Source organism: Macaca fascicularis, chromosome 2, assembly GCF_037993035.2.
Source record: "Macaca fascicularis isolate 582-1 chromosome 2, T2T-MFA8v1.1".
NCBI lineage: Eukaryota > Metazoa > Chordata > Mammalia > Primates > Cercopithecidae > Macaca > Macaca fascicularis.
The window spans coordinates 172,669,149-172,687,712 of NC_088376.1; the positions used below are offsets into that span (position 1 = coordinate 172,669,149).

The 18,564-nt window shown below is 34.1% G+C and overlaps 2 long non-coding RNA genes across 4 annotated transcripts in view; one reads left to right on the top strand and one right to left on the bottom strand.

The window, feature by feature from the left end:
• LOC123571771 (uncharacterized) overlaps positions 1–15,983 on the bottom strand; it is a 32,702-nt gene extending 16,719 nt beyond the window's left edge. The window contains exon 1 of the long non-coding RNA XR_006695983.2: positions 15,792–15,983. This is a non-coding gene — a long non-coding RNA (uncharacterized lncRNA). The remainder of the gene's footprint in view (positions 1–15,791) is intronic.
• Positions 1–18,564, top strand: part of LOC102128784 (uncharacterized) — a 530,667-nt gene that overhangs the window by 243,441 nt on the left and 268,662 nt on the right. The window lies entirely within an intron of this gene.

Here is an 18,564-nt window from a genome sequence, read left to right on the forward strand (position 1 = left end):
TTTTCCTAATGGTGACATGAGCTATTTTCTCTATAAGCTTGTACTGTTTCCAAAGAATATGACCTTAAGACCTAAGGAAAACCCAAATAAAAATATTTTATCTTTGCACCTTGCCATTCTTTATTTCCTTAGGAAAACACACGCAGAAGCCAAGAACTTTCATTCAACACACACTGTATGCAATTCCTATCTTATTCTAAGTCCAAGCAGAGAGGCAGACAATGTAAGTGGGCCCCTGTGTCCGTAACATTTGAATTCCCAGGAAATAATTTAAATTGCTGCTTGCTGCATGAATATAACTTGTTTCCATGCAAATGTAAGTCTATAAACCTTCCCTTAGGATTTAACCAGCAGTGTTTATTTGCAAGTATTCACTGAGTAACTACTCTGACACATGCCAGCTAGGCACTAATGACAGTAAGAATTGTTTCTGCACTCAGACAAATGAATTCAGAAAACAAATCTAAATTGCTCTGCTTGCGATCTCATTATTCAGGAGAAACTTTTGCATCTTTCTCCATTTTTTGTCTCCTATATCTTCAATTATAACATTGAAATAATGTGTTTCACCAAGTGCATGTTTATTAAAGAATATTTAGGGTCTGTTGTAAACACTCTTGTATGAGCTTCATAAGGAAAGGTGCTATATAAATAAGCACTTGGAATGGTGCCTGGCATATGATAAGCCTACTCTCAGTGTTCTCTAGTTTGTCTTGAGAGTCTCTCAGTTACTTAGTTGTAAGCTGTTTACTGATCTAATGAGAAGGACTACTTATAGAAATCACAGATTTTTTTGTACACAATAAATCTGTACAGTTTTTATTTCTCAATTAACAAAATAACGTGAAAGTAAGTCAATAAATCTATCATAATAGTCATCCTAGTGCCTACTGAATGTAAAAGAGAACAGTGGTACATATATAAGAGGAAACAGAACATGAAAGGAAAATATTCTCAGAAGAGTGAGCTTCGTCTTTTGCATACAATTCCCAATGGTAATTTCTGTGAATGAATTGCCTACATTTACTCTGTATACTCAACAATATGTGAGTATTTACTTTTATTTAATTCTAATTTAATTAGTAATATTAGATTTCTTGCACTTCATCTATGGTCTTTTTTTAAAAAATTAAATATTTCATCTACCTAGCAACAACTTTGCAACAACCTTGCTAAGTAGGTTTAGTATTTTCATTTTCTATCTGAGGAAACCAGACTCAAAATAATTCTGGTGTGAGATGGCACAGCCTTTAGTGCAGTCACCTAGTGTGCCAAGTGATTGGGATCAAAAATTAATTTTGATTTGTAGCATTAGTTTTTAGTGAACATTAGTTTTTAGTGAACATTTTAGCACAGTTTTGAAGATAATATTTTTAAAACTTCATATTCCATATAAAGGTTCCATATAAATTTTCAATTAATTGTCACAAATGGCTAACTCAGAATTAAGGGCTTAATAAATGTCTCTTATTTTTATTCATGGTATAGTTGGGGTTTCTATATGCCCAATATGTTAATCTGTTTGCACCCTACATTGTGTATGCTAGCTATGCTTTAAGAATACACATCATCCTCCACTTCCAATAGGCTCCATTTAGTATTATTCCTGTCTATGTTGGAGGAGGGAGACGATCAGGAAAAATGACTAATGGATACTAGGTTTACTATCCTGTTGATGAAATGATCTGTATAGCAAACCCCCATGACACAAGTTTACCTATGCAACAAACCTGTACATGTACCCCTGAACTTAAAACTAAAAAAAAAAATGGAAGAAAAATACACACCACAGGCTTCAATATATGCAGGAACACCTTGGAAGAAGTGGGAGAGAAAAAACCGAAGTAGTGCTTAAAAAAAAAACCATACAATGTTTCTTTCTGGAATAGAAGATGTATATAACCCATCTTAGTCATTTCTTTCAAGGACCTGCCTCGAAAGTGAATTCACTATCAATGAGAAGACCCTAAAATGGTAAACTTGCAGAGTCAAGGTTTTGTATCTATACATAAAGCAGATAAACACGTAGAAACCAGCTCATAAAGTGACACAAAAAAATGTTATTCAAGTAGGTACAAGTACTTTTCTACCTTTCTTTTCATTACTTTTGAGAGAATTGGAGGTGGTATTTTATTGAAAAGACTCCAAACAGAAATGGTGTTGAGGTGTATTTTATCATTTTCTTGTAATTAAAGTTTTTCATTCCCTGATGCTAAGAATGGTTGCGGAATTTTGGCTATCTGGTATGGTCTGTTTTCTAGATGAAAACACTGGTGAAGGCGTATGAAATAGAGAAAGAGACTATAGAGCAACTCAGGCCATTTGTGGCAAGTGCTTCCCCAACCACAGGTATTATACAACACCACAACTCTGTGTGCACTTGTTAAATCTCTGAGCATGTAGCTATTTCCTGCCTCTTCTCTATATGTTCATGTGTGTTGATGAGGAATGCTTGATATAAAAACCTCAACTCAATCAATTAAATGAAAACCCAATCAACTTCACCAACATTTATTAATGGTATACAACATTGTCATGGTTGTGTATCAAGACATTGGCAAAGGACACATCAAAAGCACAGAAGTCATATAAATTATGGTGAGAATGCAGAGTTTACAACAAAATTGTAAATTTTTATCTCTAGGAAGGAATAGGATGTTTGCAAAAAATGGTGACTTATCATTTGGTGGCTATTTTTTTTATTGATTGTCATTAGCTTCCAAACTAAAACAGACTAATTTTAAGAGGCTTTATTCTTTGAGTCTCAGCAAGCAACATGGCTATGCCTTTAAAACAAAGAGAACATTTGTTTTGGCTCAAGTGTACTTAATTAGATAATAGAAATCATAGGCAATGTTGTTACTAAATAGGGAAACTGAAAGACTTGTAGTGTTGAATCTCAGAGGCAGCTCCCTGGCAGACATAATTTGAAATTAGTTGACTCCAATTTGCAATCAATCAATAAAAACACATTGAATGCTTAATTATGTGATTAGGCCAAAGTGTCTGAACAGTATCTTTCTGACTGTGTTAGGCCACAGTAACTTTTGGGCTTGTAGGAGGTCCCGGTGTAACATATAAAACAAGTAGCTAAAAAATACTTACACGGCAGGTCCTCAGCTAATGTCATTTCTGGCTGGGGCCACTGTCTGTATGGAATTAGTACATTCTCCTCATGTCTGCATAGGCTTTCTCTGGGTATTTTTATTTCCTCCCACAACCCCAAAATGTGCACATTAGGTTAATTGGTGCATCTAAATGGTCCCAGTCTGAGTGAGTATAGGCGTGTGGGTGAGGGCACCCTGCAATGGAGTGGCATTCTGTCCAGGGCTAGTTCCCACCTTGCACCTGAGCTGCTGGGATAGGCTCCCGCTACCCATGATTCTAAACTGGAATAATTGGTAAAGAATTATCTTACCTGTGTTTATCAATCTTTCTTAAATGTATGGATAGCTTACATTCACTTCATTGTTTAATATTAGAAGCGTTTTGGATCTTTATTTAGAAATGTGGTGATGATTTTGTGACCAGAAATATACTATAGGAACTTTAACTCTTGATTATTTGGATTAGCCTATGGTAAAATTGATTTTGATTTTGTTTCCCTTTAAGGTTTTCTAAAATATATATTACACATATAAGTGAGATTTTGCAATACTGTTTTTCTTTGGTTTATTTTACTTATCATAACATCCGCCAGTTCCATCTATGTTGTGGCAAATGATAAAATCACCTTCTTTCGTAAGGCTGAATGATATTCCACTGTGTGTGTCTGTGTGTGTGTGCATGCTCATGTATTTGTGTGTGTGTGTATACATTTTTTAAAATTCATTTTTCTGTTGATGGACACTTAGGTTCTTTTCATATTTTAGCTATTGTGAATAATGTCACAATGAATATTGGAATACAGATATCTTTAAAGGTAGTAATTTCATTTCCTTTGAGTATATACCCAGGAGAGAGGGATCACTGGCTCATATGGTAGTTCTAGTTCAAATTTCTTTAGGAAACTTCATTACTTTTTTTTTTTTTATAATGTCTCTTCCAATCTACGTTCCCAACAGTGCTCTAGAGTTCCCTTTTATCCACACTTCACTAACATTTTTATGTCTTGTCCTCATTCTTTCTTTCTTTCTTTCTTTCTTTCTTTTTTTTTTTTTTTTTCCGAGACAGGATTTCACTCCCGGTGCCCAGGCTAGAGTGCAGTGATGCAATCTCAGCTCACTGCAACCTCTGACTCCAGTGCTCAAGTGATTCTCCCCACCTCAGCCTCCAGAGTAGCTGGAACTACAAGTGTGTGCCACCATGCCTGGCTAATATTTACATTTTTTGTAGAGATGGAGGTTTTGCCATTTACCCAGGCTGATCTCAAAGTCCTCAGCTTAAGTGATCGACCTGCCTTGGCTTCCCAAAGTGCTGGGATTACAGGCATGAGCCACCGCTCCCGGTCTTGTTGTTTTTCTAAGAGCCATCTAAGGGTGTGAGGTGATAGCTCAGTGGTTTTGATTTTTAATTCCTTTCTGATTAGTGATATTAAGCACTTTTTCATAAAATAGAGTGTGGTTGTTCCTCAGATGGGCATTAATATCCTCTTTGGAGAAATGTCTATTCAAGTCATTTCCTCAATTTACAGTTGGGTTATGTGTTCTTCAGCTATTGAGTTGTAAGGGATCTTTATAAATTTGGAGATATTAACCCTTTTCAGGTATGTGGTATGCAATTATATTTTCCCATGTGTTGGTTGCCTTTTCATCTTGTTGACTGTTCACTTTGCTGTGCTGAAGCTTTTTAGTTATATGGAGTCTCATTTATTTATTTAATTTTGTAGCGTGAGCTTTTGATGTGACATCCAAAAGAATTATTGCCAAGGGAGTGTCCAGGAGCTTTTCCCCTATGTTCTCCTCTAGGAGTTTTACAATTTCAGTTCTTACATACAGCTATATTATCCACTTTGAGTTAATTTTCATGTATGATGTAAGATAAGGGTCTAACTTCATTCCTTTGCATGTGGAAATCCAGTTTTTTCAACACCATTTATTGAAGAGACTGCTTCCCCATTATGTCCTCTTAGTGCACTTGACGAAAATTAGTTGGCATATAAGTGTCAACTAATTGACATATGCTTTTGGATTTATTTCTGAGATCTCTATTCTGTTCCATTGGTCTGTGTGATTTTTACACCTGTAACATACTGCTTTGATTACTATAGCTTTGTAATAAAAGTTTAAATCAGGAAGTATGATACCTCCAGCTTTGTTTTTCTTTCTCAATGTTGCATTGGCTATTCAGGGCTTTTTTGTGGTTTCATACAAATTTTTGAAAATCGTTTTGTATTTCTCTGAAGAATTCCATTGGAATTTTGATAGGGATTGTGTTAAGTTGTATTGTATACTTGTATACTTAAGTCTATACTGCCCTAAGTATATTGCTTTGGGCAGTATAACATTTTAACAATATGGATTCTTCCCACTGATGAACACAGAATATTTTCAGTTTATTTGTGTCTTTAATTTCTTCCAAAAATCTGTCATAGATTTCAGTGTACAAATCTTTCACCTCCTTGGTTAAATGTATTCCTAGATATTTGTTTTATTCTATCATATATGTGATTATTTTCTTTCCTTTTCTTTAGCTAGGTTGTTATTTGTGTATAGAAACGTTTTCTCCAAAGGTTCCATGGGGAGATTCTTTTTTTTGCTTCTAGTTTCTGGTAGCTCCAGGCCCTCCTTGACTTCTGGCAGCATTGCTCCAATTGTGTGCTTCTATGGTCACGTTGCCTTTTTCTCTGATTTCTGTCAGATCTCCCTTTTGTGTTTCTTATAAGGAACCCTGTCATTTGATTGAAGGTCCACTGGATAACTCAGAACAATCTCTAAAAATTCTTAATTTAATTGTATGTATAAAGACCTTTTTTTCCCCCAAATAATGTAACAGTTATAGACTCTAGGAATTAGGACATAGGCAAAAATTTTTGAGAGGTAGGACAGATTTTGTTGGTTATTTTAAAGTATCATGCTAAAAACATGTATTAATATTTGAATTTTGGTCAAAGTGTTCAAAATAGGTTAGTACATAATTCTAAGTATATGCTACTGATGTAAGTATTTATATCCTCCCACAGTTACCTTTAAAAATTATCTAATGTTCTTATGGTGCTAGAATATGCATAACATGAAACTTACCCTTTAAGTGTACAGTTTAATGGCATTAAATATATTCACATTGTTGTACAGCCCTATAGGGTTTTAATGGGTATTGTGTTCTGTTATTTCATTCTGTTCCAACTTTGCTACATAAAAAAATCTAGAATTAATATTATTAACAAATTACTGTTATTCACATATTGAGATGGTAATATAATTTTTCTTTTATATTCTGTTAAATCAGTGTCTTTTGGATGTTGAATCTAGGGTATATCTAGATAGAAAATATCTTCAATATCCCAATATCTTCATAGGAAAATTTAGACCACATACAAATGCACAGAGTTGTGAAGTAAAGCAAAAATTTAGACCAAAAATGTAGCCTAAAAGGAGGAACTAATTTTCGCAACACATAGGAAAATAAAAAAGAAAACAAACTAACCATGATCCTAAGTTATTTGGAAATGTTTTTTTAAACATACTGTTTTTGTATAAAATGAGTGAGTTAGCCCGTGGACGTCACTTCTAAGTTTTGCAATTTTCAAAACCAATCTGCAATCACCAGGACACATTCCATAAATATTTTATTGTCAAGACACATTGCCGGACTTAAGAAAAACATCTTTTGCTTAATTTTATAATTATTTATTCCTTCATATACCTGTTCCACCCAGTAGCCCATGATATTTCTATGGAAACTGAGATACTTTCATAATGCTGGTTCTTCTATCGTGGTTGACACTTTGAGTCTTCCTCATACTATTACCCTCATAGTACGTATAATGAGGATACTGAACCATCTTAGCAGGTGAAAGTCAAATTGGTTATTGTTCAACATATAAAGGCAAAGCAAATTTTCTTTTAGTTAAATTTAGACTAAAATGCACAACTATAATTTATTCCAAAAGAGAGAACCATTCAAATATAAACCTGACCCTATTATTACACTCTCAGCAGGAACAGAAAAAATCTCTTTTGAGGGTCCTAGCTGGCCACTGGTTGCCATGCAAACTCGACTCATTCATTACAAATTCACAGAAAATTTAAAATACTAATTGGCGCTTCCATGAATATTTGAGAAAGAAAAACGTAAACCTACTAGTGAATGCAGACAAGAAGTCAAATTTGTCTTTATTTGCTTATGAAAGGTTAAATTGATAGACCACCATTTTACTTAAACATAAAAATAATTTTGAGTTGGGCAGGTGGATGCCTGCAGCTAATTTACAGTCAAATCACATCCACTTGGAATAGTAGGGTTGAAATGAAAACATGTTGATAGGCTATTTACCTGTTAGGCCTTGGTAAGTGCAGGGATAACAAATGTAATTCAGTTTGTTAACATGACGAAGTTATCATAATTAAGCAGTTGGTAAAGAAACAAATCTATTATAAGTTTACATTTCCAGCCTTTCAATGAAATCTGATGGTCCAATAAATGGATATCACAGGGTTCAGCCACTAGGTATACTAAAGGACTCAGTCAGAAAAGTCACTACTCTAATTATGGTCAGATCTTTTCAACCAGCAGATGTTTGTCCATTCCTGGCAACCCTCTCAATTTGCTGCTTCATGAAGTTCTTAGGATATTTTCCAGTTTAAATCAGAGCTAGGGGTGAGTTGAAGTGTTTTTGTCCTATTTCAAACCAAAACATACATTTTAACTCTTTTTTGTCTTTTCAAAAATGCAGCAAGTCATTAATGGGAGCCTATGTTAAAGGAATTAAGATGCCCAAGAAAGGAGTGAGCAGCCCTGAACCAGTTTAACTGGATTCTAGATTTCCAAATTGATGAATCGCATTCTGAAATCTGCTTCAATTAAAGAGATTGAACCAGCCAAAACATATTTCTTCTTCTATTGTGATATAGTCCAACCAAAAAAGATCCAGAGAAAAACATAGTGTGGTTGTTTCTCAGTCATTACTGTTGTGCTGAATTCAAAGCACAGAGAAGATAGAGGATTGCTTTATGAAAGTGAGGCTGATAGGGCACTATAATTCTGTTTTGCATTAATGTACTTATGATATATTCACTTTTTGCCTTTAAAAGAATAACTTTTTAAAAAGCATTTTATACCTTTTAAAAGAATGCCATGTTCCTAAGAACAAAGAATGTGTCCATCTAGAGAGATAATCAATGTTGACTATATCTTGATATGAGTATATATAGTAGATATTAATTATATTATATAAAATGAAACCATGATTCTGCCATACACAGCTTTTTTTCACTCAATAATACATTGTAATTTTTTTCCATGTCATTCATGTTATTTGGACTGTCCATAAAAGTAGCTGACTCAATATCCTGAGTAACATAATTACTCCAGTTAGTAAACTGCACTTTAGTATTGCTTTGCAAAAATCTGTACAACCCATCACTTATTAGTAGTTTGTAGAATTATTTTTCTTACATTATTAATGCTGCAATGATTGTAATTGTAGCAAAATCTTTGTACATATCCATAATTACTTTCTTGATCTATTTCTAGGAGTACAATTGTTGTGCTGATAGGTTTGTATTAAAGCTTTTGATACACAATGCAAATTGTCCTCTGGAAGTAACTAATTCCTGTGTCCACAATATAGTTTGAAAAATGAGGTTGAGATGGTTAATGGGCCATTTGAATTCTCAGTAATGTTTTCATTTGTTTTGGTTTGGTTTGGGGGTTTTTGTTTTGTTTTGTTTTGTTTTGTTTGTTTGGGTCTTCAAGTCCAAAGGCCTAGTGATGCTTTGTACCTGAAATGACTTTATTGTCCTTATATGTCACTGCCACAATTTCCCTCATTACTATTATATGCATTTTATGATGCGACTTTGCAATTACTCCCATAAAAAGGATAAGTCCATTTCTCCTCCTTTTAATATGTGCTGGCCCTGTAACTTGCTTTACCGACAGAATAACAGAGTAATATGATATGCTTCCTAAGTCCAGGACTCAAGAGGCTGTCTAGCTTCTCTCTTGTCCTCTTAGAAATCAGATGTTGTACTACAAAAGTCCATGGTAGCCTGCTGGACATAGAATGTGGATGGTATTGACATATCCTGGCTGACAGTGCCAGCCAGTTGCAAGCAATGAAAGTCATCCAGGACCAACCAGATGACCTACCAACTGACCCACAACAGCATGAATGAGTCCGGCTGACACCCCATAAGAAGCAGAGATGAGCCATGCCCTCTGAGCCCTTCCAATGTTGCCAATCACTGGTATCCTGAGCAAGTGAATAGTTGTTGTTTTATATCACTAAGTTTTAGGGTAGTAAAACACTCAGAAATAAATAAAAATAATAATTAATGCAGTTGATACATTTCAAAATTAATTTACAGCTCCATCTTTTTCTTACGTCTCCTACCAAACAAATCAGTTGAGATAAGAGTATTAATTTATTTGAATGGAGGTGTTTCACTGTTGCTGAGACAAAAGGATCCTGACTTGCTGAATACTTTCACTGCCAATTAAATATACTGCTACTGCAGAGTAGCCCACTTCCTTGTACTATAAATTGGCAAAGTTTGACTTCAGTTTATGATATATAGGACTTTGCATGAGTGGCACTGTATGAAAGGCAGATTTATTGTTCAAAATATACCTTTTAATAAATGAGAGTATATATACACCAGTGATAAAAAAAAATGTATCTTGTGGATAGATGAAGTATGATGTTTGATGCACATATTTTTTGAGTTTAGTTGAGTTTATCTAAAGATAATTGGAACTTGCTTTGATCTGCTGACTGAGTACACTTTGTTTAACATGACCTAGTGTTCTTTGGACTTAAATGGTTTTAGTGTGGCTTTGGATGCATTGATATTTTCACAGGATGATTTATGATACTTACCAAGATATTCACTTATAATATGAAAATTTAAATTAGAGTCAATTTGGCAGCTTTCCAACTCTAAACATACTACGTAGGTTATTAAGAGTAGAAAATCATTAAATAAAAATAGCATCTGGTGGTGCATACTGTATCTGTAACACTAGTAGAAAAAATTTTCCCTAAAACAAATAAACAGATTTGCAAAACAATCTATCAGGCAACTCTGTTTATAGAAACAAAAATGACTCAAATCAATGTTCTTCAGTATTATAGCTCCTTAAAGCAATATAGTAATATTTACCTGCATATATTTTCTTGATCATCTCTACAGAGCTATGGAAGGTAATAAGCCAAGTGACTATGTATGAATTAAATGGAATAAGGCTGAGAAACTATTAATTTAAATAAACCTTGTATTTCATTTGCATTTGTAAGTGTTCTATTGTTTGGAAAAAAAAAATGTAAAAATACTCATGCTTTTCCAAGTCAATTGTGTTTGAGGACAGGTTTTCGAAGGAAATATCTGTAGTCCAGTTTTCTCATTTATTCCCAAATTATGAAGGCTAGATCCTGTGTAAACCATGCTTTAAACTGGTCATCAAAAATAACTAATAATCTAAGTGACAGAGCAGAACAACTCTGTTTCATATTAGATTTCTATTCTTTTGTGACATATTCATGATTATCCCACCATTTTTAGATAAATTCTAATGTATATAATTGTTTCAAAAGTAACACAAATAATTATAGTACAGCCTTACCCAGATTCCCTATATTGTTAATATTTTCCCCATATTTTTGTTTTTTCTATTTAATATAGAGATATTATATATATGTATTTATATACTCTATGTATGTATTATATATGCATATAAAGTCATACATTGCTTAATGACAGATACTTTCTGAGAAATTTGCTCTTTGGCAGTTTTGTTTTGCAAACATTATAGAGTGTACTTACAAAAACCAAGTTGGTATAGCCTACTAGAGACCTAGTCTATACGGTGTAGCCTATGGCTCCTAGGCTACAAATCTGTATAGAATGTTACTGTACATTCTACAGTAAGCAATTATGCCAAGATGATAAAGTATTTGTGTACCTAAACATATCTAAACGTAGAAAACATACACTAAAACATAGATTTATAAGCTTATGAGACCACCATTGTATATGCAATCCATAGTTGTCTAAAACATCATTCTGCAGTGCATTACTGTAGAGATATAATATCTTATTGAACTAGTTTAAAGTAAGCTTTGGGTACAGTAAGATACCTTTTCCCATAAATACTTCAATGTTTATTTCCTAAAGCAAGGCAATCTTTTGCATAATTATAATAATCCTTTAAATTAGGAAATTAATATCTGTGATATATATATTCTTAATTTTTTTCCCAATAGTATATCTCCTCTTCTAGAAATATTTGTCTGCTGCCCATTTTAAATTAGCTCCCCCTGCTATGTGTTCACAGTGCACCTTTTTTTCACCCCTGCAGGATACTCATCATTTTTTAATTAGTAGTCACTGGTATCATATTTACTTTATTTCCTCCCCCAAAGTAACACAATTCTTGACACTGATAAACTTTTCATAAATATTTTTAGACAAATGTGTTCCTTTGAATTGTAGTTGAAGCATTCCAATCTTTGCTTCCATTAAGAATAACTAAAATTGCTACATGGTTTTAACTTTTTTAAATTTAGACCAACAGACTTCCAGAGTTGAGAACTCATGAAGGAATGAAGTACTTAGTGTGAAACAATTCATTTCAGTGTTTTAAAGATTAATTTTGTAGTTTCACTAGAAACTTAAATAATAACTTAAAGGATAAATTATTTTATTTTCAAAAGTAATTATAATAGCATACATTTATTGAAAACTTGCTATGCTTGAGGCACATTGTAAGTATTTTATATAACTTTATTATTTAGTCAGAACAGTTAATGATATTTAACAAAAACTTATATGTTTTAAGCACTATGTTAGTCACATTGCATGGGTTATCAAATTTAATAATAAAATGACAAATACTTAGGAAAATTTTCTATGTGTCAGGTACAGGTGTAAATGCTTTACACATGTTAATTCTCATTTAATTCTTACAACATTATTACAAGCACGTTATTATTCCTATTTTGCTGATGAGGAAATTCAGACTACAGAGATACTAAATACTCAATGGGAATTATTATGTCTCTTTTAAAGAGGGAAAAACCTGAAACATGAGTAAGTTAAGTTACTTAACTATATTAATTTTACAGAGTTGCTGTAACAAATTACCACAAACTGACTGACTTAGAACAAGAAATGTATTGTCTCGCTGTTCTGGGGGCTAAATAAAATTCTGAAATCAAGGTGCCTGCAGGCCCATGCTCTTTCTAGAAGCTCTAGGGAGAATTTTTTTTTCCTATTAGCTTCTGGTGTTGCTAGCAATCTTTAACATTGTATTGAGACACACTGTTTATGTCTCTGACTCTCATCACATGGCATTCTGCTCTCTGTCCGGCATTTGTCTCTGTGCCTCTTCCCCTCTTCTAAGGCCTTACTGGGTTAGCGCCCACCCTAATGACTTCATCATCATTTACTCACATCTGCAAAAACCCAATTTCTAAATAAGGCCACATTCAAAGGTACCAGATGTTAAGACTTCAGCGTATCTTTTTGGGGGACACATTTCAACCTGTAACATTACCCAAGGCCATTAAGCTCATTAATGACACTACTAGGATTTGATTTTGGGCTTATCTGACTCTAAAGCCTATGTTTTTAATCACTCTGTTCCACGCAGCATAGAAGACCTGAGTCATCTTTAGTTCTACAAGCTAACTGAAGTTATTAATGACCATGGCAGTCATCAAAACAAAATTATTTAATATTAAAAATATATATCATTTAGATATTTACTTAAAACATGCATGAATAACCGTTATAATAAAATGAATAATTTTTTCAAACTATAAACATGAAATTTATTTCTGAAAAAAGAAACAATTTTATACATAAAATTTCATTTGTTTATGCTATTACTAACACAAACACCTAATTTTATTTTATTTTATTTTATTTTTATTTTTTAATTTATTTATTATTATTATACTTTAAGTTGTAGGGTACATGTGCATAACGTGCAGGTTTGTTACATATGTATACTTGTGCCTTGTTGGTGTGCTGCACCCATCAACTCGTCATTTACATCAGGTATAACTCCCAATGCAATCCCTCCCCCTCCCCCCTCCCCATGATAGGCCCCTGTGTGTGATGTTCCCCTTCCTGAGTCCAAGTGATCTCATTGTTCAGTTCCCACCTATGAGTGAGAACATGCGGTGTTTGGTTTTCTGTTCTTGTGATAGTTTGCTAAGAATGATGGTTTCCAGCTGCATCCATGTCCCTACAAAGGACACAAACTCATCCTTTTTGATGGCTGCATAGTATTCCATGGTGTATATGTGCCACATTTTCTTAATCCAATCTGTCACTGATGGACATTTGGGTTGGTTCCAAGTCTTTGCTATTGTGAATAGTGCTGCAATAAATATACGTGTGCATGTGTCTTTATAGCAGCATGATTTATAATCCTTTGGGTATATACCCAGTAATGGGATAGCTGGGTCATATGGTACATCTAGTTCTAGATCCTTGAGGAATCGCCATACTGTTTTCCATAATGGTTGAACTAGTTTACAATCCCACCAACAGTGTAAAAGTGTTCCTATTTCTCCACATCCTCTCCAGCACCTGTTGTTTCCTGACTTTTTAATGATCGCCATTCTAACTGGAAAACACCTAATTTTAAAGAAAGTTATCCATCAGAAGACTGCTTATCTTTGCTTAGTAAATTTTCTTAACTTTTTTAGTGAAATGGTGTGGTTTTACTTATTCAGGGTTTCTACTTTCTTTTGATTTTATTTTATTAAGATAGCTATATATTTACTAACTAAATTTATATTCTTATATTTTACTTATATTTATATAAATATAAAAAATGGTGTTTTGTGTATTTTCCACATTACATTTTACAATTTACTATTATTAAACCTATATGGAAAAAATAGTTTCAATATTTTTCTACTTGTAAAGCTGACTGTATTCACTTAGTAATTCTACTAAATAATTCTAAGCACAATTTATATTGCTAGTAGCACTCAAAAAGTTAACACTATTTACATAATAAATTTCTCTAATTTTGACATTAATTTTATTTGTGATTCTTTAGAAATACCTATATTATGGAGGAAAGTTTTAGTTTTAACTAAACAGTTACGTCTGCAGCGTTTACCTTATTTTGGTAATCACACACATTGTAAGGATCTCTGTATTCTTTACTGTTTATCTCACAGAAGCATTCTAACTGGTTTTCTAGTACATTTTCTTCCATTGGAATGCATTCTGCATGCCAAGGGCAGAATGCTCCTGGTAAAGCTCAAATGTAGTCAGGTCACTTTCTTGCTCAAAATTATTCTATAGTTCACTGTTTCCTGTGGAAATAAAATTTATAGAATTGCCTTGAACAAGGGAATAATAAACAAATAAAAAAAATAAGCAATTAATAACAAAGTAGTAGTTAGAAGGGGCCGGTAAAAAGAATGTTCTTAGCAGTAGGAAAACAAGGCAAAATTAACTCAAGCACTGTCAATTAAAGGGACTAATTCAAAGTGCATATTTAATCATATGCTTTGCCATTTTTATTGTGTTAGATTTTTGAATCTATTTTAATAAATGATGTTAGTCTGTAATTTTATTTTCTAGCTCTGGGCAATTTTTCCTTTTGTTTTTAGCTTAGATAGATAGAAATATAGACATTTTATTTATTTCCTTTATTGTTTTGCTTAATTTTGCTTGATACTTACTAATTTTATTCATTTTTCCAAATAATCCACTTTTAATTTCAAGTACTTGGTCTGTTTCTTATTCTGTATGCTTAAACTATCATCCAGATTTCTCCTTTCAACTTCCATGATACTATTTGCAAGAAACTTAGCTCTTCCTTTAAAAGCAAAATTTAGGCATCATCGTTATTATTATTAGGTTATATGGTTACACATTTCATGCCCATCACTTTTATCTAAGTGACCTTCAGCAAGTTTCCTATAGTCTCTGAGCCTGGAACTCCTTATTTTAAGGTGGACAATTCTATCACTGGTTTAATAGTGGCTCTTATCATAGAAATAATAATTTTAAGTGCTTAGCACAGTGCTGACACTGACTAAGGTTTCTCGTAGATAATACTGATGAAGATGGTGATGATTATGTTGATATTATGCTATGCCTATTTAAAGCAGGCACAACATTCTAAATCTTTTTCTTGTTGAGTTATCCGGATTGATATTTCAAAAAGCCATTCTGTGTGACTTCTATGACTAATTACACATAGGAGCTTATGAAAAGCATAAGACTTTGTCTATAGAAAAATTTACTTTATTTAGTTTAAACATTCTTCATGGCCTATTTTATACAATTAATTCTTCACATGTACTTCCAAATAAATTTTAATGTCTCTGTACTTATACCTTAGGAGTAATGAGGTAATGTCTAAAAAGAACTGTGAATTCTTTGGAGGAAATACAAGGTCAGAGTCCAAATTGTGATAGGTCTTAGCTTGTGTTTACAAATCAGAAAGAGAGCTCTTACAATTCAGAGGACATGGGCTGCCAAACACTACTGTATTTGAAGCAATATCATAACAGTTCAGGAGGAATACAAAAGTGAGCAAGGATGCAAAACTGATGAAATGAGGTAAAATGAGTCCTAATAAGAAAAAATTGAAATGAAAAATGTCAAAGTAAAACAAATTTGAAGAAACAGAATAATGACATAGAATCAACTTACTTAGTAGCCTCTTGCAACATGGTTAATCTTTCATTCCTCCTTGAAACACTTTCTTTACTTGTTTCAGGATAAAACGTCCTTCTGTCTTTGTCTTCATTCCTGCTCTTGACCTTGTTCTCTTAGCTCTGATACTGGCTCCCCTTCAACTCCCTGACCTCTAAAAGTGAGACTGTTCTAACACCCCGTCATTGAACTTTTTTCTAGCCATGCATTCTCCCTTAATGATCTCATACAGACTCACAGCTTTAAATATCATCTATATGCTAATAATACCAACTGTATTTCTCCAGCTTGGACCTATCCCCTTGACTCTACACTGGTTTATCAACTGCTTATTTGACATTTCAACTTGAATGTCTAATATGTGTCTCAAATTTAGCCTGCCTAAAACGGAGCCTTAAATAACTTTCTTTCCACCATTGCCCTGGTCCTTCACAAATCTCCTCTCACATTCTTTGATATTTCAGGACATGGCCAATCATTTCGCTCGGGCCCCAAATCTTCTCGTCATCCTGGCTCCTCTGTTTCCATCGCACCACACATCCAATCCACCAGCATGCTTTGTCAGCTCTGTATCTTCAAGTTATATCCAGAATCTGAGCACTTCTTAACACCACCAGTTTTACCTCCCTGAATTGCTATAATAGCCTCTTTACCAATCTCTCAGCTTCTACCCTTGCCTTGCTATAAGCTCTCAAATAGTGGTGTGGTTGACACACCGTAGCTCCGGTTGTCATTTCCAGCTACATTCATTTGGCATCTTATAATGCATCTCTAGCAGAGCCAGTATCACATCAGGAACTGTTATTTGAAAGTTAAGTTTAGTTCTACTTTGCAGATAGCATGGCCTTGCTCTGGAGTCCCAGCATACTATATTATAATTTTCCCATTAAGCATTACATAATTCCTAAATAATGTCTTTTTCTATCACAGATATACCTAAGATCAAAAGATCTGTCAGGTTAAATTACCCAAGCTTATTGTCACTTACACCAAAATGTGAAAACCTGGATTGCTAAAAAGCCTTTTTCCTGCACAGTATGCTACTAAAACTTTGCAGTTATTCATGTAAATCTGTATAATAGCCAGAGAAATCTTCCAGAAGGTGGCCTATCAGGAATGGTTCTTCCTTAAGATGAAAGCTTGAGGATGCGCTAATTGTTTCTTATTTTTAAGGTGTGTCCTGGGATACCATAAACTACTGGTCCTCTAAAAATTGTATTAATGTGGTAGTATCTTAACTCTTGACAGAATGTATGTCTCACTCTCTAAAGTGCCTGTGTCTTTCCAAGGCCTCCAACCCATTGCCACTTGTTTCTTTCTGGGTCTGATTAGTACAATGTTATATAGTGGACCCATGGGACACTCTGCTGAAATGTCCATCAGTTCTGGATCCATCAGAAGAGATTATGTGAAAAGCTGAGGGTTAAGATAGCCATGGAACAACAATATTATAAGTTTGTACTGTTGTCTGTTACTAGTGAATTTAATTCTTTCCAGTCTTTTCCATAGAGATTGAAATTACATCAGCCAGATCAATGGTCACATACCACGTAGCTGAGACTGTGTTAGTTGACTTGACCAAAGTTACCCTTGTCAAAGTGTATTTGAAAAAACATTTGCAATTAGAGTACTATTTTGATTGGTAATTTACTGTCATCTCACAGGATTCATCTGATTTTTGCAAGGGTTAGATCAATGAATTGAATATGATAGGCCTAATTAGCACAGTACTCCTTTTATTCTTAAAGTAGACATGAATCTATATCAGTTTCATAGGCTATTACAACAAAAATTGTTACTCCAAAGGTCAAGTAACTAATACGGGAATTCTGCCTGATACCAAACATACTCACTTTACCTATGAACCTGGTGACAGAAATATCTATTGATGGGGTCACATAGTCATTGTGAACTAGACCTAGACTAGACTCCATTTGTTACCTGGTTCCCACTTGCCCCCATTCTAATTGGGGGGCAACAATGATACATTTAGTTCTTGGGTATCAACATCAACTCTGACCCTGTGTCTGGCAGTCTCTACAATGCTTGGGTAGTCCCATTTCTCCAGGGTGTTGTGACCTGAGTAAATAGTCATAGATACCTTTGGAAAAAGTCTAGGGAAGTTCTTACTGATGGTGCAGCATGGTACTCTCTCCTGGGGATCTGTCCTCTCCTTCCATCAGCAGTTCTGGGTCAGAAATGTGATTCAGATCTAAAAACAGGAAAGAAGTAGGGATATTTTACTTATCATTATTGTAATAATCTATTTTTGATTTGTTCTGGTCACAGAGATTGAGTAAAACCCGTAGTGGCTGCCCTTCTATCTTGGTTCTAATAAATATTTTTATACTTCTGTGCAAGTTATTGCCTCTGGCTGTCATTCTTATCTTGCTACTGCCTGTGACAACTGAAACTCACACATGTCCTCTATTATTAAGGGACCCCATCATCCTCACTGCTGTTACTGATCCCAGTTTGGTAACAATATTTCCTATGGTCTTCCTGGTCTACAGAGTACAGTCACCATCAAGCTTCACAGTGAGGCTGGAGTTCTTCTCACCAAGTTCTTTATGCTCTTGGTAAACAGAATGACTTTTGGGAGCTCTTATAGCCAGACAGTCATTTGATGTGTTTTCAGTTCTTATATAGTTTATCCACTTGAGAGTGCCTGCTTCTCTTAACTCTGAATCCATTTCTTCCACTGTCTACCATGGCATTCCTGGCTTTTCTACTTTGGCTGATCATTTTGTCCAAGCTTCTAACAGTCAGC